This window comes from Bombina bombina, chromosome 9 (assembly GCF_027579735.1).
Source record: "Bombina bombina isolate aBomBom1 chromosome 9, aBomBom1.pri, whole genome shotgun sequence".
NCBI lineage: Eukaryota > Metazoa > Chordata > Amphibia > Anura > Bombinatoridae > Bombina > Bombina bombina.
Window position 1 is genome coordinate 261833381 of NC_069507.1, and position 27235 is coordinate 261860615.

Here is a 27235-nt window from a genome sequence, read left to right on the forward strand (position 1 = left end):
CAGTACAGTTACACTCATATTCACAATGTCTAATAAATATACATTACACAGTACAGTTACACTCATATTAACACTGTCTAATAAATATACATTACACAGTACAGTTACACACATAATAACACTGTCTAATAAATATACATTACACAGTACAGTTACACTCATATTAACACTGTCTAATAAATATACATTACACAGTACAGTTACACACATAATAACACCATCTAATAGATATACATTACACAGTACAGTTACACTCATAATAACACTGTCTAATAAAAATACAATACACAGTACAGTAACACTCATATTAAAACTGTCTAATAAATATACATTAGACAGTACAGTTAAACTCATATTAACACTGTCTAATAAATATACATTACACAGTACAGTTACACTCATATTAACACTGTATAATAAATATATATTACAAAGTACAGTTACACTCATATTAACACTGTCTAATAAAAATACATTACACAGTACAGTTACACTCATATTCACAATGTCTAATAAATATACATTACACAGTACAGTTACACTCATATTAACACTGTCTAATAAATATACATTACACAGTACAGTTACACACATAATAACACTGTCTAATAAATATACATTACACAGTACAGTTACACTCATATTAACACTGTCTAATAAATATACATTACACAGTACAGTTACACACATAATAACACTGTCTAATAAATATACATTACACAGTACAGTTACACTCATATTAACACTGTCTAATAAATATACATTACACAGTACAGTTACACTTATATTAACACTGTATAATAAATATACATTACACAGTACAGTTACACCCAAATTAACTCTGTCTAATAAAAATACATTACACAGTACATTTACACTTATATTAACACTGTCCAATAAATATACATTACACAGTACAGTTACACTCATTTTAACTGTGTCTAATAAAAATACATTACACAGTACAGTTACACACATAATAACACTATCTAATAAAAATACATTACACAGTACAGTTACACACATAATAACACTGTCTAATAAATATACATTACACAGTACGGTTACACTCATACTAACGGCGTCTAATAAATATTCATTACACAGTACAGTTACACTTATAATAACACTGTCTAATAAAAAAAAATATTGCACACACATGTTATAAGGTATCAAAGATATGGGATCTCAGGTGTCTAGAAAAAGAAAGCTGTTGCAGGAATTTTACATTGACAAACATACACATACATATAGAAACATGGATAGTGATATGTTTATAGAGATAATGAAAATATTTTACATTACAATCCTATGCACATTAAACAATATCTCAGAGGGATTTGCAAATAGATATTTGCATATATATCTTGATATATCTATCTATCTATCTATATATACATATAGATATCTCGCAATAAATAAATATATAAGTCTAAAAATGATCACATATATCGAGAAATATTTATTTAGAAATAAATAGAACATATTCCGTTACGAAAACATTTCTGCAATATGAAATATTTGCATTTTCATGTACACTATTCAAGGAGAATATGTTATGGGCTTTTCACAACAGATTAGGGGTTTAGTGTTTTGTTTTTTTTCTATTTGTCTTCTCTATTGATTTCTATGGGCAATACATGAATGCGCACCCGATTTGGCTGTTTGGATTATACGGTTTAATGTGGCGTGCAAAAGGAGTTATTTTGCAACTTGTAATAGCTGTGCAACCCCAAATGCGAAAAAGCCATAAGGCGCGCAGTGTTTTCGCAAATGGTTTGCCGCACGACTTGTAATCTTGCCATTAATGTGTGTCATCATGGCATGGTTTGCTAGATGTCTTTGTGGGTTGAGCTGCATAGATTTAAATCTTGGTTAATCCTTTCCAGGGAGGGTTAATCTAAAACTAATACCTTACACTTAGATAATTTACAGTAATAATACAGTTAGCTAGTTAATACCATCACACACCTGTCAGCAGCCTTTCAAGGATTTAAACACAGATTTATATCAGGTTATAATTAAGTATTTCACTAAAAAGAATTACACAAATCCATTCAATTATTGTGCTTGCAAAACCTTTTGATTTATAATGTGAGTGTAATGCACAATTTTACATACTTTTTATAATGAAGATGTTGTAAATATGAAATAAATTGCCTTAACACACTGATAAACATATTTCAAATTTCAACATTGAAGTTGTGCAATGTTTCTAACTTTCTGAAAAAGCAGGAAGCAGTGAGAAAAGTATGTAAGGAAACCAGTGCTGATATCAGCCATGCAAACTTCCAGGAGAGGCTTTTAAAGTAGATAAATACATAAAAACATTTGAAATCTAGTGCCAACATGTTTTATGATTGATTGGAATACAGCTTATGAGGAGGGTTTAATGGGACTGGTGGAATAGTTACTACTCAGAATGCTGTTTTGTCTAAATGTAGTTGCAGGTCTCTTATGGAACCTGACCAATTGGCAACAGTATGTGGTTCAATAAGATCAAAGAGAGCTGCTAACACAAATTCTAATGGATCTGAATGGGGGAACATTCACTTGAATAGCATCCTATAGGTCTTGTTATGGTTTGGAATATACTCCAATGTTATGGAAATCTGAGCAAAAATAGACTTACCAAAGAAATCAAAAATCCTTAATAAACTGATTTGCTTAGCTTATTTATAGACATCTCAATGTCTTCAGATCTTCACATCATCAGGATATACATGTTAAAAATATAGCACTAATCCCTGTTTACCACTGATTGGACCTTTTGGACTCTAGACTAAACTCTTAATTAAATCTCATGAGACCATCTTGATTTTCTAATACACAGGGACTAATAAACTACAGATAATGCCATAGAGGAACATTACAAAAAGTCTGATGAAAAATCCCAAAGCACCATAAATTTAAACAAAATATACAACCTATGAATAAACTGTATCATTTGGGGTAAAAAAATGCTATTGTATTTACTTATTAATGACAAACTAATATTAGACGGAGGTAAAAATAAAGGTAAAGACAATAATGGCCAGTCAGGAACTAGACAAATGCTATTGTATTTACTTATTAATGACAAACTAACATTAAGAATTAGTTCAATGCTTGGGTTACCTGTGTTATTATTTAAAAAAGAAAAAACAATAGTAATTTACTATATTCAGATTAGATAATTGCTGTAGTTTTGAAGACTTAAGGGTAGATTTATCATAGTGCATTGCACAAGTAGTTCTTGTGAACTTCTGGTACAATGCCGTCCCTGAAGATTCACGGCCAATCAGTCACTAGCAGGGGGTGTCAATCAACCCGATCTTATTCAATCGGGTTGATTCCTGTCCACGGCCTAAGAGCAGGCGGACACGTTATGGAGCAGTGGTCTTTAGACCGCTGCTACATAACTTCTGTTTCCGGTGAGCCTGAAGGCTCACACAGAAATAGGGGCTTGATAAATCTTCCCCTATCACTTAACAAGAAAAAATGAGCTGCCATTGAAAAAAAGTAGAATGTCATGCAAAACGTCAACCATACCTTTCAAAATGGTACTAATTCAATTAATCAATTTGTTGCTAATACCAGACTACCAGGTGATATGCATATTGAACATTTACACTTTTACTATTATGTGTATTTTTATACTATAATTGAACTATGGGCATTGATAGCCAACATCAGAAACATTATCTATAATTAAATCTAGGATGTACATGTTATTTGAAATTAAATTATGACCTCTCATACATTAAACAATGTTTTCACATGGGATTCATTGACTATCACTACTGCAAGTTTTTTTTTTTAAAACATTTAAACTGTTTGGACTAGATTAAGAGTGGAGCGCTTTTTAGAACTACCACTTTTACGCTTACGTTGGGTATGGGCTCTTTTACAAATTGAAAGTAAAACGTTTTTGCTTCTGTGCTAAGCCGATGAGTGCAAAAAGCCATTACACTATCACAACTGTATTAACATACTCCCCCGTAGACTTCAATGCAGTGCGAACACCCACACTAGCATGCTAACCTGCATAAATGAGCCCTCTACTCTAAAAACCCCTTAGTTTAGATGGTACTTTGCCATGGTAGGTGTGGAAGTTTATGGGTTAATAGTGTAGCTGAGTTGTTTGAGATGTGCGTGTATGGCAGTTTAGGGGTAAATAGTGTAGCAGGGTACTTTGCAATGTGGGTGTGTGGTGTTTTAGGGGTTAATAGTGTAGCGGGTACTTTGCAATGTGGGGGTGTGGCGGTTGAGGGGTTAATAGTGTAGCAGAGTAGTTTGTGATACAGGGTTGTGATGGTTTAGGGGTTAATAATGTAGTGGCAGTTTAGGGGTTGATAGTGTAGCGGAGTAGTTTGTGATGTGGGGGTGTGGCAGTTTAGGGTTTAATAGTGTAGTTAAGTGCAACTTTTTCCTCTGGACAAACTCTTTATACAAACTTTCAAGTTGCGTAAAAAGTATGAGCATTTTATGCGCTTGTGTTTGAACGATAACATTTACTTTCCATTTGTAATACGAAGCACCTTGTCACTTAAAGGGACAGTAAAGTGGAAAAACTTGAATGTGATTCAGCTGGGGGGAGGTGCCGCAGTGTGACATCTCTACGCCATGCAGTGATGCGAGCAGTGTGCTGCAGGTGGAGGGTGAAAGGGAACAATTGTCAAATCACGACCATGGACCTCCGTTCAGCTAGCAAGTGATCTCACCTAGTACTAAAGCTGCTATAGACCTTCAGACTGTGTGGAGTGCGCAGGATTGATGGCAGAGAGCATAGAGATGGGCTGGTAGCCCTTCTTAAACACCCCAGCAAGAAATGGGTGATCTCACCTAGCACTAAAGCTGCTATAGACCTCCAGACTTTGCGGAGTGCACAGGATTGAAGGCAGAGAGCATAGAGATGGGCTGGTAGCCCTTCTTAAACACCCCGGCAAGAAATGGGTGATCTCACCTAGCACTAAAGCTGCTATAGACCTCCAGACTGTGCGGAGTGCACAGGATTGAAGGCAGAGAGCATAGAGATGGGCTGGTAGCCCTTCTTAAACACCACTGCAAGAAATGGAGGCTTAGGCTCGCACTAGATTGTGAGTCAGCCTGAGTGGAATCCCAGTCAGGGATTTAAGCAGCTCATCATCACACCGGGTGGGTCACAGCCTCCTGGCTAATTTTAAAGAGATCGGGGCAAAGCGTAGTCAAAGACTTTAAATACAAAATGGCTGAGATAGTCGATATAGGCATACTGTAAAAAGTAAGGAAACAGAAAGTAAATGAAATGAGCAAAGAAAGCTAAGGGTACATTTATACCCAGTTAAATAACTGGCCCCCTAGGGGGAGCATGTGCTAAAGGCACTGGACCGTGGAAAGTTGTGGGGTGTCCTGGCGATAAGCACCTGGTAATTAATGTTTTATATAGTCCCTGATGGTTAACGCCTTCTGGGAGATTAGTAGGTAACCAAGCTTTTTTTTACAGTGTCTCCTGTTTTGACACACCTATTCTCTAATTGAAACAGTCACTTGGACTCCTGATATATTCAAATATAACTGAACCTGAGGCACTAACACTCTGTAAATAATAAGAAAAATGGAAGATTAATTCTAACTCAAAGAAGTGGCACTTGTTTTATACCCCTAAGAGAATACCTGGGGAGCTTTTCAGTTTAGGAGGGTAAGTGGTCACAGGTAGTGAATGAGAAGTGACCCAGAGTAATTGATAGGGGGCATGTGAAGTCCAGATGGACAAATACCTAAAAGCTCAGAAAATGTCCCCAAGTACAAACCAGGAGAGAAGAAAACCCTTAAAAATGCTAATGTCTCGGGGAACTCAATGTTAGAGGGTAAAATGGAGGAAATAAGTGAGGCCAGCAATATAGCCACTCAAGTTTCAGCCCTTATATTCCCCAAGATAGAGGAGATTTATTTGAAACTTTCAATAATGAATAGAAACATAGTAGATATGGTTGAAAAAAGACCGAAGTCCGTTGAGTTCAACCTATACAAATCTAAAATACTTACAAAATGCTTGAGTTAAGCTTAAACAACCCCACTAAAAGGTGACCCATTTAATACTAGCAATCATATCCATTAATTTTGTTTATAGACAGAAATGTATCCAAACAAAATGGGAGAATTGGATGATAGAAGTAGATGGAATAACTTGAGGATAATAAGCCTTTCTAAAGAAGTCAAAGCAGAAAGCTTGATTAAGTTTACTGAAGAAACACTTCCTTCTTTATTACGGTTAGAGGGAGCAGGATCCATATTCAGCGTGGAAAGAGCACACAGAACAGGGAGAGTCATGGCGTTAGCTGAGCAGAGGTCAAATAGGCCAAGACCGGTGGTGGTGAAATACTTAAACTTTCAAGCTAAAATGGAGATAATCAGAGCCTTCAGAAGGGTGCAAAAATTAATATACAAGGATTAAAGTTTATTGCTTTTTCAGGACTTTTCACATAAGACTGCATCTAAACGGAGACTCTTTTCAAGCATTTGCACACAATTAGTTAAAGAAGGAAGATATTTTTCACTACTCTACCCAGCTAAATTGAGAATTAAATCAGGCAATTATTTTTTTTGTTTTTGAAACTCCTGAACAGGCACAAATTTTTTTGGACAAGGATAAAACTATTTCTTAAATTTTGGGGTTGACTTCCCTTTCACGACTCTCTTTTTTTTTTCTTTATGTCTTTTACACCACCAACTGGTGGAACTTCAATAGAAGTAGGTTATGGATATGGAATAAGTATTATTGGAAATACAAGTAGAAACTTAGGCCTAGATTTGGAGTTTTGGCGGTAAAGACCCGCGTAGCTAACGCCGGCTTTTTTCTGGCCGCACCATAAAAATAACTCTGGTATTGAGAGTCCACATAAAGGCTGCGTTAGGCTCCAAAAAAGGAGCGTAGAGAATATTTAACGCAGCTTCAACTCTCGATACCAGAGTTGCTTACGCAAGCGGCCAGCCTCAAAAACGTGCTCGTGCACGATTCTCCCATAGAAAACAATGGGGCTGTTTGAGCTGAAAAAAAACCTAACACCTGCAAAAAAGCCGCGTTCAGCTCCTAACGCAGCCCCATTGTTTGCTATGCGGAAACACTTCCTACGTCTGCACCTAACACTCTAACATGTACCCCGAGTCTAAACACCCCTAACCTTACACTTATTAACCCCTAATCTGCCGCCCCCGCTATCGCTGACCCCTGCATATTATTATTAACCCCTAATCTGCCGCTCCGTAAACCGCCGCTACTTACATTATCCCTATGTACCGCTAATCTGCTAACCTAATATCGCCGACCCCTATATTATATTTATTAACCCCTAATCTGCCCCCCACAACGTCGCCTCCACCTGCCTACACTTATTAACCCCTAATCTGCCGACCGGACCGCACCGCTATTATTATAAAGTTATTAACCCCTAATCCGCCTCACTAACCCTATAATAAATAGTATTAACCCCTAATCTGCCCTCCCTAACATCGCCGACACCTAACTTCAAACATTAACCCCTAATCTGCCGACTGGAGCTCACCGCTATTCTATTCTATTTTACAGGTAACTTTGTATTTATTTTAACCAGGTACAATAGCTATTAAATAGTTAAGAACTATTTAATAGCTAAAATAGTTAAAATAATTACAAAATTACCTGTAAAATTACCTTTTGCCTGTAAAAAAAAACATACAATACCCCCCCCAACATTACAACCCACCACCCACATACCCCTAATCTAACCCAACCCCCCTTAAATAAACCTAACACTAAGCCCCTGAAGATCATCCTACCTTGTCTTCACCTCACCGGGTATCACACCGATCCGTCCAGAAGAGCTCCTCCGATGTCCTGATCCAAGCCCAAGCGGGGGGCTGAAGAGGTCCATGATCCGGCTGAAGTCTTCATCCAAGCGGGGCAGAAGAGGTCTTCCATTCGATTGAAGTCTTCATCCAAGCGGCATCCATCCGGAGCGAAGCGGCAGCATCCTGAAGACCTCCGACGCGGAACATCCATCCTGGCCGACGACTGAACGACGAATGACGGTTCCTTTAAATGACGTCATCCAAGATGGCGTCCCTCGAATTCCGATTGGCTGATAGGATTCTATCAGCCAATCGGAATTAAGGTAGGAATATTCTGATTGGCTGATGGAATCAGCCAATCAGAATCAAGTTCAATCCGATTGGTTGATCCAATCAGCCAATCAGATTGAGCTCGCATTCTATTGGCTGTTCCGATCAGCCAATAGAATGCAAGCTCAATCTGATTGGCTGATCGGATCAGCCAATCGGATTGAACTTGATTCTGATTGGCTGACTCCATCAGCCAATCAGAATATTCCTACCTTAATTCCGATTGGCTGATAGAATCCTATCAGCCAATCGGAATTCGAGGGACGCCATCTTGGATGACGTCATTTAAAGGAACCGTCATTCGTCGTTCAGTCATCGGCCAGGATGGGTGTTCCGCGTCGGAGGTCTTCAGGATCCTGCCGCTCCGCTCCGGATGGATGACCATAGAAGATCCCGCTTGGATGAAGACTTCAATCGGATGGAAGACCTCTTCTGCCCCGCTTGGATGAAGACTTCAGCCGGATCATGGACCTCTTCAGCCCCCCGCTTGGGCTTGGATCAGGACATCGGAGGAGCTCTTCTGGACAGATCGGTGAACCCGGTGAGGTGAAGACAAGGTAGGAAGATCTTCAGGGGCTTAGTGTTAGGTTTATTTAAGGGGGGTTTGGGTTAGATTAGGGGTATGTGGGTGGTGGGTTGTAATGTTGGGGGGCTTGGGTATTGTATGTTTTTTTTTACAGGCAAAAGAGCTGAACTTCTTGGGGCATGCCCCGCAAAGGGCCCTGTTCAGGGCTGGTAAGGTAAAAGATCTTTGAACTTTAGTAATTTAGAATAGGGTAGGGCATTTTTTTATTTTGAGGGGCTTTGTTATTTTATTAGGGGGCTTAGAGTAGGTGTAATTAGTTTAAAATTGTTGTAATATTTTTCTTATGTTTGTAAATATTTTTTTATTTTTTGTAACTTAGTTCTTTTTTATTTTTTGTACTTTAGCTAGTTTATTTAATTGTATTTATTTGTAGGAATTGTATTTAATTAATTTATTGATAGTGTAGTGTTAGGTTAATTGTAGGTAATTGTAGGTAGTTTATTTAATTAATTTATTGATAGTGTAATGTTAGGTTTAATTGTAACTTAGGTTAGGATTTATTTTACAGGTAATTTTGTAATTATTTTAACTATTTTAGCTATTAAATAGTTCTTAACTATTTAATAGCTATTGTACCTGGTTAAAATAAATACAAAGTTACCTGTAAAATAGAATAGAATAGCGGTGAGCTCCAGTCGGCAGATTAGGGGTTAATGTTTGAAGTTAGGTGTCAGCGATGTTAGGGAGGGCAGATTAGGGGTTAATACTATTTATTATAGGGTTAGTGAGGCGGATTAGGGGTTAATAACTTTATAATAATAGCGGTGCGGTCTGCTCGGCAGATTAGGGGTTAATAAGTGTAGGCAGGTGGAGGCGACGTTGAGGGGGGCAGATTAGGGGTTAATAAATATAATATAGGGGTCGGCGGTGTTAGGGGCAGCAGATTAGGGGTACATAAGTATAACGTAGGTGGCGGTCGGCAGATTAGGGGTTAAAAAAATGTAATCGAGTGTCGGCGATGTGGGGGGACCTCGGTTTAGGGGTACATAGGTAGTTTATGGGTGTTAGTGTACTTTAGAGTACAGTAGTTAAGAGCTTTATAAACTCTAAATTCCGGAGTTAGAAAGATCCCATTGAAAAGATAGGATACGCAATTGACGTAAGGGGATCTGCGGTATGGAAAAGTCGCGGCTGAAAAGTGAGCGTTAGACCCTTTTTTGAGTGACTCCAAATACCGGAGGTAGCCTAAAACCAGCGTTAGGAGCCTCTAACGCTGGTTTTCACGGCTAACGCCAAACTCCAAATCTAGGCCTGAATATTTAACAGGCGGTTATTGTTGCATAGCATGAGAGGATGCTGTGTGAGACACTGTTCTGTTTTTTTTGCAATGTTTTTTTTGTGTGTGGAATTTAGTTAGTAATAGGTTATGGGTATGGAAAAATAACACAAGGAATTTAAATTTAAATTTACACTACACAAAGCTATCTGTATGGAAAAGCATTAAAGGGACACTGAACCCAATTTTTTTTCTTTTGTGATTCAGATAGAGCATGCAATTTTAAGCAACTTTCTAATTTAATCCTATTATCAATTTTTCTTCGTTCTCTTGCTATCTTTATTTGAAATAAAAGCCATCTAAGTTTTTTTGGGTTAAGAACTCTGGACAGCACTTTTTGATTGGTGGATGGATTTTTTCCACCAATCAGCAAGGACAACTCAGGTTGTTCACCAAAATGGGCCGGCATATAAACTTAGTTTCTTGCATTTCAAATAAAGATACCAAGAGAATAAAGAAAATTTGATAATAGGAGTAAATTAGAAAGTTGCTTAAAAATTCATGCTCTATCTGAATCACAAAAGAAAAATTTTGGGTTCAGTGTCCCTTTAACAGAAATGTAATGCTACGGTTTATGGTTTTGTTTAGAAATGTATTATTTATCAGCTGGTTATTGCTATAGAGTATGAGTGGAACACATATAAATGCTGTTTGGAACACTGATTTGATTTTATCTAAAGTGATTTTATTTTTTTGGAACATAGATATTAATAGGTTATAGGTATGGAAATTACATTAGAAATTTAAAGTGGAATTTACACTGCACAAAATTATTTGTATGGAGAAGCATTAATAGAAAGTTAAAGGGACTCTAAACCAAAACAAATAATTTTACGATTTAGGTAGTGAATACAATATTAAATACCATTCCAATATGCTTCTATTATCTAATTTGCTTCATTCTTTAGATATCCTTTGTTGAAGAAATAGCAATGCACATGGGTGAGCCAATCACACGAGGCATCTATGTGTATATACCAATCATTAGCTACTGAGCATATCTAGATATGCCTTTCAGGAACGAATGTGAAGAGAATGAAGCAAATTAGATAATAGAAGTAAATTAAAAAGTTGTTTAAAATGACACGCTCTTTCTAAATCATGAAAGAAAAAAATTGGGTTTCATGTCCCTTTTAATGCTATGACTTAGGGTTCAGTTTAGAATGATTCTATTTAACAGTCTGTTATTGCTGTATAGCATGAGTGGAACACAATGTAAATGCTGTTTGGAACACTGACTTGACTTGATTTTATGTAATGTGTGAGGTTTTTTTCTTTTCTCCTTTCCCTCTCCTACACCTTTAATTGGTGGATTCTAGATAGAAATAGGTCATCTGTATGGGAAAAGCTCTAATAGAAATTCAGTGTTATTGCTTGGGGGTATATTTATTAATGTGTGAGCATGCATGAAACGATGTAGCGTATCATGTTCGTCGCACATCGATAAATACCGGCAGCATATGCTGTCTGCATTTATCATTTCACCAGCAGTACTTGTGAACTGCTGGTGCAATGCCGCCCCCTGCAGATTTGCAGCCAATTGGCCACTAGCAGGGGGTGTCAATCAATCCGATCGTATTCGATAAGGTTGATTTCTGTCCGCGGCCTCAGAGCAGGCGGACAAGTTATGGAGCAGCGGTCTTTAAACCGCTGCTTCATAACTTCTGTTTCCGGCGAGCGAAAACAAGGGGCATCAAGCTCTGTATGGCGCTTGATAAATCGGCCCCTTAATGCCCAGTATAGAAATGTAAAATGTAATTAACAGTTGATTAATGTTGTTCAATATGAGAGGAATAAAATGCAATTTTTTTTGGGGGGGGGGGGGGCTGTGTGAAAGGGAAGTTAGTTCTTCAATCCTGAATAGAATAGAGAATGGATTATGTTGTAAAATGTGAACTTTTGATTTTCTTGGGAATCGATTTAGTTTATGATATAAGATGTGTTTTTTTGTTGTTGTGTTTTTTTTTTCTTTTTTCTTTTCCTTCTCCTTTCAGCCAAATATGGTTTATCGCAGTGGGGGTTTATTTCTTTCTGATTAAGTAATGGTCAAAATTAGGGTTGCACCGATACCATTTTTTTAAGACCGAGTACAAGTACCGATACTTGTTTTCAAATACTCGCCGATACCAATTACCGATACTTTTTGTTTTTAATGTCATATGACAGGTAAGCAAGCACAATACAGACTAATTATTTAAGATTCCTTCTTTATAATTATGAAGGACTGTAACTTAAAAGACATTATGAAATAATAAAACAGTTTTATTTGTCATAAAGTTCACAGAACATGTTTATAAATAAAAATATTACAATAAAATATTATAATAATAACCACAAATAACAAACATTAAATCACAACCAACCAAAAGTGCAATACAGTAAAAAATAGAACAGTGCACTATTTAATCATGGGGAACAACACTATGGGCTAAATTACATTTGACTGGTAAGCTTTACTAATGCTTTCATTACATGTCCTACTCCATTAAAGTCTGTGGAGTTGGAAATGTGAACAAAGCATTGATAAAGCTTACCAATCAAATGTAATCTAAATCTAGTCCTATAATTGCAGGATGAGTGTTCATTGGAATTAACTTAATGTTTACCATGAGTACTCTTCCTGCAATTATATAAGCTAACCTATGGATGTTCCTCAGAGTACAGTATGTTTTGAACATCATTGTGCAAGATGAGAACTAGCAGTAAAAAGGCAATTTAGCAATTAGAATAATTTTTCAAAAGTTAGTGGCAAGTTCTTTTTACGGAACAGAAGCCTCTCTGCATGTTCAGCTATAAGTCTGTTTTTGCTATCAGTAAGGAGGTTTGACTCTAAGTTGAACAGTCTTTCACTTTCCACACTACTGCATGGGGCAGAAAGATATTTTTGGACCATTTTAGCCAGAGCTGGAAATCTCAGTTTGTTAACTGACCAGTACTTCGGGGGTTTGTCTGAATGAGGTACAGCGATCTCTCCTACAATAATACAAATAACAGCAATTTGTATTGGCAGAACAGTAGTAAACAATTTTTAGTTTAGTCTCCACTTCAGCTTAAAATGAAATGGGAACATGCAGTTTGAAAAAACGCCACAAGATAGCATATGGGTAGAAAGTGGAGGTATCGGTTTAAGTATCGGTGCATTTGCACGAGTACAAGTACTCATGCAAATACTTGGTATCGGTACCGATACCGATACTAGTATCGGTATCGGTGCAACCCTAGTCAAAATATTATCCTGGAATGTGGGAGGCGTTCACTCCCCGATTAAGCGTAAGGCCATCCTAAATGATCTAAGTAAGAAAAAAATGGATATCATGGGCCTCCAGGAAACGCATCTTACAGAATTAGAACATTAAAAAATCAGTGCTAAATGGATAGGGGAGGTCATGAGTTCTTCCTACACCAAAGCTGTGAGAGGAGTAGCTATATTACTAAATCAGAATTTAAAATACAAAATTAAACAGAAAATAATAGATAATGAGGGAAGATATGTATTTATAAACATAAATCTTGAGGGCAAGGATTATATAATAGGGAAGATATATGGGCCTAACATTACTGACTGGAGTTCTAGAAGAAAATTCAAAGAGTCTTAGATAAATTCCTAGATGGTAAAATAATAATCATGGGGGATTATAACGTAACTCCAAGCTCCTTCTTAGACAGGAAAAACCTCCATGAAAATAAGACTATTAAGAGACGAAAATGTAACCTAAATTTCGAAAAACAAGGTGTTTTCATTATTATTCTCTTCCAATTATAAATTGGTTGATGTATGGAGACTCTTAAATTCTAAAAACTTAGAATATACCTGCTTATCCAAATCCCATAATACTCTGGTTAGATTTGATCTTTTTTTTAACATCAGATTAATTAGTGACTAGTGTCATAGATGTAAAAATCCTGGATCTTGTCCTTTCGGACCATTCCCCAGTAACTTTAGCTTTAAGTGAATCCCGTAAAACCAATTATAATGCTTTCTTTATTCCTAGTTCTCTAGCAAAATCTGCAAATTTAGCTGATTTCTTTAGACAAAAAAGGAATGAATAAGGCTCAATAACAAAGAGCATTCAGATAATAGGGTAACTTATTGGGAGGCAGCTAAAGTTAAAATGAAGGCAGACATCACATCCTATTTAATTAAATTAAAAAAGGAAGGTAATTATGAGAACAGAAAGCTTGCAGATTCTCTATCTGAAGCTTACTCATGTCTTAAAAGATATCCATCTAAGGAGAAAATAAATAATTATTATAAAATAAAAAAGGATAGAGATCAATTTTTATTAAGCCTTGCAGGTAAGTCAATAAATAAAAGTGCAATGTGTTTTGAGAGATTTGGAAATAAAATGGGGAAGTATTTAGCATATTTATTTAATAAAACTAAAAAGAAGAATTCCATTGCAGTGATAAATGTGGGGGGGGGGGGGACTATAAATAAAATAGAAGAAATATCTAAGCTCTTTCAAAATTATTTTGCTAACCTATATTCTTCACAAACTCCAAAGAGAGAGGATATTCAGAGATTCTTAGAAAAATTTAAATTGCCTGTGATTTCTGCAGAAGATATTGAGACACTAAATGCACCCATATCAGAGCAAGACATCATTTAGACTATGAAAGGTATGAGGAAGGTCAAAGCCCCCAGACCAGATGGTCTACCACTTGAATTCTATCTTTTCTTGAAAGACAAGATCATATCTGATCTTAGAGAACTATGTGACCAGTATTATTCTTATGAAAAGAAAATATCATCCCAGTTTAAATTAGCCAATATTATATTATTACCAAAAGAAGATAAATATATTACACAGGTGTCCTCATACATTCCCATATCTTTATTGAATCTTGATTACAAGATTTTTATGAAAATCCTGGCTGATAGACTCAAACCAATGTTGCCTAAATTAATTCATTTAGACCAAGCAGGTTCTGTAATAGGGAGAACCCCAGAATTGAATATCAGAAAGATTCTACAAGTAATATGTTGATAATGCAGTCAGAAGGGGGAGGAGGAGCTTGCGACTCTGCCAGAGGCCTTCCTGTTGTCTTTGGATGCAGAGAAGGCCTTCGACAGAGTGGAGTTTTATGTTTGAGACCCTAATGAGATTTTGGGGTTTATTTACTATGGTGCAAGCGGGCAAGATCCGATATAGTGGATCATGTCCGCTGCACATCGATAAATGCCGACAGCATACAATGTTGGCATTTATCATTGTGCCAGCAGTTCTTGTGAACTGCTGGTGCAATGCTGCCCTTGATTGGCCACTAGCAGGGGGTGTCAATCTACCCGATCATATCCGATCAGGTTGATTTCTGTCCGCCGCCTCAGAGCAGGCAGACAGGTTATGGAGCAGTGGTCTTTAGACCGCTGCTTCATAACTTCTGTGAAGGCTCGCTGGAAACAAGGGGTATCAAGCTCCGTACAGAGCTTGATAAATATGCCCCTTGGTCTGAAGGGGAATTTTTTAAAGTTGGTTTCTAATGTTTACTCTAGTGCTACAATTATGGTCAACAATTATATGTAATCTGCTTTTTTCTTAGATAGAGGGACTAGGCAAGGCTGCCCTATGTCACCCCTTCTTTTTTTTTTAATATTGGAACCATTAGCTATCAGATTAAGAGGATTTCTCTTGGGAATTAAACTAGGCAAGGAGAATTTTAAGATCTCGCTCTTTGCAGACGATCTACTGATGGGTATATCATCACTGAAAATTCAACTAATAAACTACTACAAATCTAAGATACTATGGCTATAAAAACCTACAATAGAACAATCATACCCCTTTATGGAACCTAAAATTTGAAAGTATCTAGGAATTTATTTGTCAGCAGACCCATCTAATTGGTATAGACTAAATATTTCCTCATCCCTTCAAAATAATGCAAGGAGACTCAAATTTTGGGTTAATTTGACACTCTCCCTTTCAGGTAGGGTGGCAGCTTTTAAAATGTTTATTTTACTAAGAATTCTCTACCTGCTTAAGATACTGCCTTTGGCAATTAAATAACAAGATTTTATACAATTTACAAAAACTCAGAGGTATTTTCTTTGGCGTGGAAAGAAACCCAGGATTAGGCTGGACAAGTTGTATCTCCGCCTGGTTTAAGGGGGGTTGGCATTGTCCAATATAAAACTGTATAACCTTGCTACTTTGTTGAGACTTCCTTTAGATTGGATTGCCCAAACTGATAACTTCACTAATTGTTGTATCAATGAAACAATCTGTGCACCCTTCTCGTTGCTTTTTATTTTGCATGCTACAAACAAAGAATTAGGAATAAGGATCTATTCCCACCCTTTATTAAAGGATATTAGACATGTACAGCTTCGAAAAATTTGGTTCGGATCGATTCGAATTTCGGTTCGGATCGATTCGAATTCAGAAGAAATCGAATAAATTCGTTTCGGATTCATTCGGATTCTTTCGGATTCGTGAAAAAGTCGGTTTGATTCGGTTCGAATCTATTCAGAATTTCGGAATTTTGGTAAGTGTTAAGTGGGATGTGCTGTGTATTACACTAGTATACTGTACAATACTAGTGTAATACACGGCCATCCGAATCCATCCAAATATAACAAATAAATTTGAATCGATTCGGATTTATTCAGTAGATTCGGCACTACCGCAATTCGGAAATTCGAATCAATCCGAATCTCCAAATTCGACAAATTCGTCCTGATTTCGTTTCGAACCGAATTGAATCGCACATGTCTAAAGGATATACTCATAGCTTGGAGAACTATGATGAAGTCTATGGGAGGAAGCTTTTTGGTTTCCAAATAGCTTCCTCTTCTAGGCAACGCTAGATTTTTACCGGGATTACAATAAAAAGTATTCCAATGGTGGGCAAGCAAGAAAATATTATCTATCAATCATTTGTTGGATCCTTTATCTAACAAACCATATAATTACAAAGATTTTGAAAGAATACAAAACCTTCCAATAAAAGATACATTTTATTTTATGCAAGCAAAACATTATTTACTTCAGACGTTAAAGTCTGAACCAAATATAGGTCTAAAGCATACTATAGTTGATGGTCCGAAGTTAAAAAAGGCTTATTATCATATATTTATAGTGTTTTACAAGCACCCGCAGAGGAAGCGTCAATCAGGGAATATAATCTCAAATGGGGCAAGCTAGATAATACATTTAGTGTCTTACATTATCCCTAGGAGATCAATAAATTGGAAAATTCAAACGGAAAATGTCTGCAAAAAAATGCAGGGAGGAAGATCCTAACATTCGTCATATGATTTATTTCTGTCCAAAAATTTGTCAGCTTTGGGGTAAAATTAAATACTTAGCGTCATCCATTCTGGGGCGAAATATTAGAATAACAATATAAAACTCCTTATTCATAAATAAAGCAGTAGATTTGGGTCCAAAGCACAGATTTATCCAATGGGTAATTATTATAACCAGAGCACTTATTTTTAATGAATAGATAAGTAAAAACACTACTTCGATTGGTGCAGTCAAAAACTGCTTGGCTAAACAGGCTATCCTGGAGGCTCATGATACCAAATATTATAAAGTAAATGGAATCAAAGAATATAGCAGAACCTAGGTGGATTTTATCTCTTACATGGGGTATGATTTCCATCTTAAAATAAACCAAATTATTCCAGTGTTGGATCATGAATTAGGATGATTATTGACACTAAGTTGAAACTGTAGCTTGACTAAAACAATTTAAATTTTTAGTATTTTTTTTTTTTTTGTTTGTTTTGTTTTGTGGTTTCCATGTGCTGGTTATTCTATAAGACTGTAGATAGAGCTGTTTGGTTGGCCTATACTGGCGAAGGATAAACAGAATGTTATCTATAAGATATATAGACTAGGGGGGGTAGTTATCAAGCCGTCAACCTCAAATACGCTGGAATTCCGCAGCGTATTTGTGGCGAGGCTGATTCGCCTTAGTTATCAAAGGCTAAAGACCGGCAAAAGTAGAATTTTGTGACGTAAGCTTCGATCCGCCGGACTCCGTCCGACACAGATCGATTCTTACGTCACTCCAGATGTTCCGCACACAAGTGCAGCACATTCTCACTACTTTTGCTAGTTATCAAAAAACTAGCAGGTACGCTCGGCACTTTTACGGCCCAGCGTACCTGGTTTTCAAACCGCCACCCCTGGAGGCGGCGGATCCCATAGGAATTAATGGGAGTCTGACCATAGCGAAAGTACAAGTTCGCTGCTGCCAGACATCCCATTCATTCCTATGGGAGCTGTCTACACCTAACACCCTAACATGTACCCCGAGTCTAAACACCACTAATCTGTCCCCCCTACACCGCCGCAACTAAATAAAGTTATTACCCCCTAAACCGCCGCTCCCGGAGCCCACCGCAAGCTACTCTATACATATTAACCCCTAAACCGCCGCTCCCGGAGCCCACCCCAACTATAATAAATGTATTAACCCCTAAACCGCCGCTCCCTGAACCCGCCGCAACCTATATTAAATGTATTAACCCCTATCCTGCCCCCCCTACACCGTCGCCACCTATAATAAATTTATTAACCCCTAATCTGCCCCCCCTACACCGTCGCCACCTATAATAAATGTATTAACCCCTAATCTGCCCCCCCTACACCGTCGCCACCTATAATAAATTTATTAACCCCTATCCTGCCCCCCACTACGCCGCCGCCACTGTAATAAAATTATTAACCCCTAAACCTAAGTCTAACACTAACCCTAACGCCCCCCTAACATAAATATTAATTAAATAAATCTAAATCATATTTTTATTATTAACTAAATTAATAGCCAATCGGAATTGAAGGGACGCCATCTTGGATGACGTCCCTTAAAGGAGCCTTCATTCGTCGTAGTCCGTCGGTGAAGAAGGAGGTTCCGCGTCGGCGGGAGGAAGATTCAAGACCCGGCTTGGAAGATGTCATCGCAAGGATAGAAGACCTCTTCAGCGCCTCTTGGAAGATGACATCGCCCGGATGGAAGACTTCTTCAGCGCCGCCTGGATGATGACTTCATCGGATGGAAGATTTCTTCAGCGCCGCTTGGAGGATTAACTTCTTGACCTTGAAGGCCGCCTCTTATCTGAAGGCATTTGACAAGTTTTCACAGTTAGAGGGCATTAGTTCATGTGTGTCATATAGATAACATTGTGCTCACGCCCGTAGAGTTGTTTATGAGTCAGCACTAATTTCCTGAAATGCAAGTCTGTCAAAAGTTCTGAGATAAGGAGGCAGTCTGCAGAAGCTTAGATACAAGGTAAATACAGAGGTAAAAAAGTATATTAATTTAACTATGTTGGTTCTGGAATACTGGGAAATTGGTAATAAAGGGATTATCTATCTTTTTAAACAATAACATTTTTGTTTTTTACTGTCCCTTTAACACGCACAAATGAATATGTGGTAATTTAGACCGCACGCCACTTGTAATATGGATTAGAGCTTAAAAAACACTGCAATCTCGCATTTACATTCCTCGCCTTACAATAGAGCGCCACTCGTAATCTAGCCCTTTATTGCCATCTGTCAATACATGAAACTAATACAATTACAATAAAATGGAGAAATTAAAGGGACACTCAAGTCAAAATACATTTGTAGGATTTAGATAGAGCAGCAGTTTTAAGACGCTTTCCAAGTTACTTTCAGATTTTCCATAGTCTTTTTATATTCTTTTTTTCCGGGGAACAAGATCCTACTGAGCATGTGCACAAGCTCACAGGGTATAATACTAGTCTGTGATTGGCTGATGTCTGTCACATGAGAAAGGGGGCCGTAAAACGGTAGAACAAATAAGTTTGTCAGAAAAAAATCTACTGCTTCTATGAAAAATGAATGAAGTAGGTGTTAAATTGTTGTCTTTTTATTATGCAATTCTGCACTTCTACTGCAATGAGTGGTCTGTTGAGTATTATACAATTAAGCAAATAACAGGATACAAACAATTTACAGAAAATTGATGAACTTTCAATGCAACATGTTTCTATCTAGTCTGGTGTAAATAACAGAGGAGAAGAGTATTATAAAGTTCATCCATGTCCATGTTACTATGAAACAAACTATAATATATGGTTTCTGACATTTAAGCTGAAGTGTTACTGTCCATTACTCTCAGTTAATTGTACATAGTATAGTTAATTGTTTCCACTTTTGTGGGATAATCTGTTTACAACTTTTGGATAATATATAAAAAAAGTAGTTTTTTTATTATTATTTAAAATTAAGCTTTGGAGGTAGATTAAAGAGAAAGTATTTAGCGTCTAGAGGTATACTGCTATGTAAAATATCCTTAATTCTAGGCTTACCATAATTTTTAGAGGTGAAACTGGGAACACCTGGTGTGGTGCCAGTGGGGGTGTGGTCAGAGGCGTGGTCAAGGGGGCATGAAGATAACCGGTCCTTTTAAAGTAGTAGCTTTTATGTGTGTAATGTTTCGTGGATACTCTACCCTTACTCAGTCAAACAACAAGTGAATCACACAGTTTGAATAGACCATAACACCACCCACTAGTTAAAAAGACACCATTACGTTGTCATTGCAACCCATGCACAACATGAGCAAATAAATCATTTATCTACATCTCAAACTCTAAATAATGCCAAACATCAATCATAATTACCAATTTCATAAAATAGTGAAAAGCATATACACCACACAATTTAATATCTGCAGTGTAATATGTGTTTATGTGTCTAATTAAGGAACATAACTGGATACTGGCAAGGTATAAATACATTGAATGAAATAAGTAAAAAAGAAACACATAACTGCTATCCTGCATGAAGTAAAGCAAGATCCATGCCAAAAATCACGCCTGTCTGCACTTCCTGGTCATACCCACATAATTCTCTTAAACGTGTATCACCGGTGATAACACCAGGGGTCGGGGGGTGTCAAATTACTAGAAAGATAAACAAAGTAGTACTACAAAATTAAAAAACCCTATGCTGCTCACTCAGCCGGTATTACTAAATGTGAACTTTGAAGGACACGAACGTTAAGATAAGCAGGGCTGTATGTAACAAAGTATCAGCATCCAAATGTGCTGGAGAGCCACTGCCACAGACTCACAGTCAGGTCATTTTGAATAATGTGTCCGGGTTTCAGGCGGTCTGTAACCAAGACACATGATTCGAAACCCGGAGGTGGCAACCCTACTGGGACAGAATAAACAACTGGGTGGTACACTGGGACAGCACCTCTAAACAGGGACAATCCCAGTCAAACTGGGGCGATATTTAACCCCCTATAGCGCTGCCATTACAAGTAAAAAAAAAAAATGGCTTGTGTGGGCGATATGGCTTTGTTGAGCTCCATACCGCACACAAAAGCAGCTGTGTTTTGACATGCTCGTGCACGCTTTCCCCATAGACATCAATGGGGAGAGCTGGCAAAAAATAAGCCTAACACCTGCGGTTGCGGAAACAAAAGCTCTGTAACGCAGCCCCATTGATGTCTATGGGGAAAAAGAAACTACAGTTTAAACCTAACACCCTAACATAAACCCTGAGTCTAAACACCCCTTATCTGCTGCCCCTGACGTCCCCAACGCCTGCCTACAGTTATTAACCCCTAATCTGCCGCTCCCGATATCGCCACCGCTATACTAAATTTATTAACCCCTATTCCGCCGCACCCCAACATCGCGGCAACTATATTAAAGTTATTAACCCCTATTCTGCCGCTCCCGATATCGCCACCACCTAAATAAAGCTATTAACCCCTAAACCTCTGGCATCCCACATCCCTACCACTAGATAAACCTATTAACCCCTAAACCGCTGCACCCCCACATCGCAACAACCTAATTAAACTATTAACCCCTAACCCTAACGTAACCCTAACGTAACCCTAACCCTAATGTAACCCTAAACCCTAACACCCCCTAACTTTAACATAATTGAACTAGATCTAAATTAAACTTACAATTATTAACTAAATAAACCTATTAACCCCTAAACCGCCAGTCACCCTCATTGCAACATCCCTAAATTAAACTATTAACCCCTAACCCTAAACCTAACCCTAACACCCCCTAACTTTAAAATAATTAAAATAGATCTAATTTAAATTTAAATTATTAACTAAATAATACCTAGTTAAAACTAAATACTTACCTGTATAATAAAACCTAAGCTAGCTACAATATAACTAATAGTTACATTGTAGCTAGCTTAGGTTTTATTTTTATTTCACAGGTAAGTTTGTATTTATTTTAACTAGGTAGACTAGTTAGTAAATAGTTATTAACTATTTACTAACTACCTAGCAAAAATAAATACAAACTTACCTTTGAAATAAAACCTAACCTGCCTTACACTAAAACCTAAAATAAAAAAAAACTATTCTAGAATAAACTACCAAGGGCCCTTAAAAGGGCCTTTTGGGGGGCCCATAAAAGGGCCTTTTGTTGTGCATTACCCTGAGTTAAACCGCTCTTTTGCTCCAAAAAAATAAAAACCACCCCCTAACATTATATACAAACCCCCACCCCCAAACTACCAAGGGCCCTTAAAAGGGCCTTTTGGGGGGTCCTTTAAATGGTCTTTTGTAGGGCATTGCCCTGAGATATACAGCTCTTTTGCTCCAAAAAATACAACCCCCCCTAAAACTATACAAACCCTCACCCCCCAAACTACCTAGGGCCCTTAAAAGGGCCTTTTGTAGGGCATTGCCCTAAGTTAAACATCTCTTTTGCTACAAAAAATAGAACACCCTCTAAAAATATACATTACACAAAATAAAAAACAAAATCATCCAAAATAAAAAAGAATTACACCTAATCTAACAGCCCTATCAAAATAAAAAAGCCCACCCAAAATAAAAAAACCCTAGCCTACAATAAACTACCAATGGCCATTAAAAGGGCCTTTTGTGGGGCATTGCCCCAAAGATATCAGCTCTTTTACCTGTAAAAAAAAACACAAATACCCCCCGAACAGTAAAACCCACCACTTAACCAACCACCCCAAATAAAAAAACTATCTAAAATAACCTAAGCTAACCATTGCCCTGAAAAGGGCATTTGTATGATTCATCATCCAATAGAATGAGAGCTGCTTAAATCCTATTGGCTGATTTGAACAGCCAATAGGATTTTAGCAGCTCTAATTCCTATTGGCTGGTTCAAATTTTTCAGCCAATAGGAATGCAAAGGACGCCATTTTGAAATGGCTCCCTTGCATTGAAGATTCAGTGTATGGCGGCGACTGTATGAAGAGGATGCTCCATGCCAGATGTCTTCAGGATGGACCCGCTCCATGCCGCCAGGATCAAGATAGAAGATGCCGCCTGGATGAAGATAGAAGAGGCCGCCTGGATAAAGACTTCTCACCAGCTGGATGAGGACTTCGCCGCCTGGATGAAGATAGAAGAGGCCGCCTGGAAGAAGATTTCTCACCGCCTGGATGAGGACTTTGCCGCCTGGATGAAGATAGAAGAGGCCGCCTGGATGAAGACTTCTTGCCGCCTGGATGAAGACCGTCGGGGGTCAGTGTTAGGTTTTTTTTAAGGGTTTTTTAGGTGGGTTCTTTTTTAGATTAGGGTTGGGCAGCAAAAGAGCTGAATGCTTTTTTAAGGGCAATGCCCATACAAATGAGGCCTATTTAACAACGGTCTTGTGGACCTGATAAGACAGTGCGGATCAGGTCCACAAGACCTTGCTGAATGCGGAAAACAATATGCTCTCCGTATTCAGCATTGCACCAGCAGCTCACAAGAGCTGTTGGTGCAACGCCGCCCCCTGCTGACTCGCAGCCAATGGGCCGCCAGCAGGGAGGTGTCAATCAACCCAATTGTGGTGTTTCCTGTCCGCCTGTTCAGAGCAGGCGGACAGGGTTATGGAGCAGCGGTCTTTATACTCGCCAGAAACATGGGCCCACAAGCTCCATATGGAGCTTGATAAATGGGCCTCGATGGGTAGATTAGGTTTTTTTAGAATTAGGTTTTTTATTTTGGGGGTTTGGTTGGGTGGTGGGTTTTACTGTTGGGGTCTTTGTATTCTTTTTCAGGAAAAAGAGCTGTTATCTTTGGGGCAATGCCCCACAAAAGGCCCTTTTAGTGGCTATTGGTAGTTTATTGTTGGCTAGGGCTTTTTTTTTTTTGGGTGGGCTTTTTTATTTTTATAGGGCTATTAGATTAGGTGTAGTTCTTTTTTATTTTTTGTAATTTAGACTTTTTTATTTTTTGTAATTAGATACTTTGTAATTTTTAGAGTAGTGTTAGGATTTTTTTAATGTGTAGTTTAGTTTTATTTAATTGGTAGTTAGTTTTATTTTAGTTTAAAAATTATATTAGTTTAATTGTTAGTTTAAACTTAGTTCTTTTAATTTGACAGGTAAGTTTTAATTTAATTTAAACTAGGGAAATTGTAATTTTAATGTAAAGTTAGGGGGGCGTTAGGTTTAGCGGTTACTAGTTTAATTTAGTTTATTGTGATGTGGGGGACTTTCGGTTTAGGGGTTAATAGTTTACTTTAGTATATTTCATTGTCGGGGCTTGCGGTTTAGGGGTTAATAGGTTTATTATAGTGGCGGCGGTGTAGGGCTTAATAATTGTAGTACAGTGGGGGTGATGTGGGCGGACGGCAGACTTGGGGTTAATAATATTTAAATAGTGTTTGCGATGCGGGAGGGCGACGGCTTAGGGGTTAATGACTTTAGTATAGTGGTGGCGATGTCGGGGAGTGGCGGAATAGGGGTTAATAATTATTTTTTGTGACGGTGATGTCGGGAGCGGCAGATTAGGGGTTAAGAAGTTTAATATAGTATTTGCGATGCGGAAGGCCTCGGTTTAGGGGTTAATAGGTAGTTTATGGGTGTTTAGTGTACTTTGTAGCAGTTTAGTTGTGAGTTTTATGTTACAGTTTTGTAGCGTAAAACTCATAACTACCGCTTTTAGATTGCGGAACGGATCTTGACGGTATAGCCTGTAACGCAAGCTTTTTAGCCTGACCGGAAAACTTGTAATGGCAGCACTATGGAAGTCTCATGAAAAAACGTCATTTTTACGTTTGTGGGACTGATGTTGCGTTACAGGCCAAAAGGATTGCTGTACAGCTATACCGACAAGACTTCTAATGGCTGCGGTACTGTTTTAATGCTGAAATGGCCATTTTTTCAGTGTTAAAACACGAACGCAAAGCTTGTAATCTAGGTGTATGTGTTTTATTGTAATATTTACTGTACGTATTTCAAAATCCAATATTCTTCCCTTACAATGTCCTTTTTATTGTAAATACATATTTCTATATATGTATGTATATGCCTACACCTGTATATACATAAATACATTCCTATATTTTATATTAACATTATCAGATAAATATATATTTAATAATAAAAAGTTATAAAAAAATTGTGTGAACATAGGAATTTAAAATATGTATAATACACATTGGGGTTTGCATCTTAGGACAAACGGGCTCAGGTTAACACAAATGAAGAATTGCTAGCTTCAATGCTCTTTATTAAAATATTTAAAAAAAATATTAAAAATAATTATACATACTGTAAAAATTATTATTTAGACTATTTTACAATATGTATAATCATTTTTAATATTTAATATTTCAATAACACACATTGGAAATAGCAATTCTTCATGTGTGCTAACCCAACCTCATTAGTTCCCAAGTTGTGAACCTCAATGCGCATTATACATATTTTACATTCCTATGTTCTTCACATAGAATTTTTTTATTTTTATTATTAAATATATATTTCTACATATATCTGATACAGTTCATGTGAAATACATATCTACACCTATATATCTTTTAGTGGGGGTATTTGGTGGTTTACCAGGTTTAGGTACAACTGATACATGGGAGTCTAGCATCTGATCTCTGGGGACTAATGCAAGTTGTATTAGTTTTATTATTTTTCTTTATACCTCTAGCGATCAATCTCTAACCTTTATACAAACTTATAAAATTATTTATCTATAAAAATCCCCTCAGACATTCATGGTGGTTTTCTGGAGAAATCATTAGATACATTTTTAAAATGGGTTGTGGTTGACCCACCTAGATTGAAAATGACTGGTTATCTCCAGTTTGAATGCAAGTGAAATGAGCTTACAAATCAGCTCTGTATACACTTGTGTTTAATGTTAAGATATAGGGGCTGATTTATTAAGCCCCATATGGCCCCGTATTCACTTATTTCTGCACAAGCCTTCAGGCTCACCGGAAACAGGAGTTAAGAAGCAGGGGTCTTAAGACTCATCTGTCACCTCTAAAGCAGCGGAAAGCAATCCGCCCGATCGCATATGATCGTGTTGATTGACACCCCTGCTAGCAGCCGATTGGCTGCGAATGTGCAGGGGGCGGCATGCTTGTGCAATGATAATTCAGCCCCATAGAGTTAGTTTTTAGTTATTATTTACGTGTTATAATTGAGAAATTGCTATGTCACAAGTTTTTCCAATAAATATCTAACATATTATAAAGTAAATCATTTTGGTCTTATACAATTAAATCACTCACAGAAGGAGACAAGAGGAAAGGGAGAAAAAGACGTTTCCTAACATATAAATTAATAAAATATTCACTGCCATTTTAGGGCTAGATTACAAGTGGAGAGCTAATTTTTTGAGCAGCCGATAAATAAGCAGCCATTATAAGTGGCTGGGTATTGCTACCACAAATTTGCGGTAGCAATTAGCGCTCAGAAAATCAACCAGAGGTTGACCTCTGGTTAATTTTCTTAATGTCCCCCAATTGCCCCCAAAATACAGTGTGTAGTGCTTTAATAATAATATAAAATAGTAGCATTTTTTTTTATTGAAAAAAAACTGCACTAAGCAGTTATACGGTGTTTGGGTGGGGGGTGTTAGACAAACACCCCACATGGGGACTGTGTGTTCTTTATAAATATATATGTTTATGCTTATATACATATATATTTATGTGTTAATATGTGTATTTACACATATAAACACACATACAGTATATATATATATATATATATATATATATATATATATATATATATATATATATATATATATATATACAGGGAGTGCAGAATTATTAGGCAAATGAGTATTTTGACCACATCATCCTCTTTATGCATGTTGTCTTACTCCAAGCTGTATAGGCTCGATAGCCTACTACCAATTAAGCATATTAGGTGATGTGCATCTCTGTAATGAGAAGGGGTGTGGTCTAATGACATCAACACCCTATATCAGGTGTGCATAATTATTAGGCAACTTCCTTTACTTTGGCAAAATGGGTCAAAAGAAGGACTTGACAGGCTCAGAAA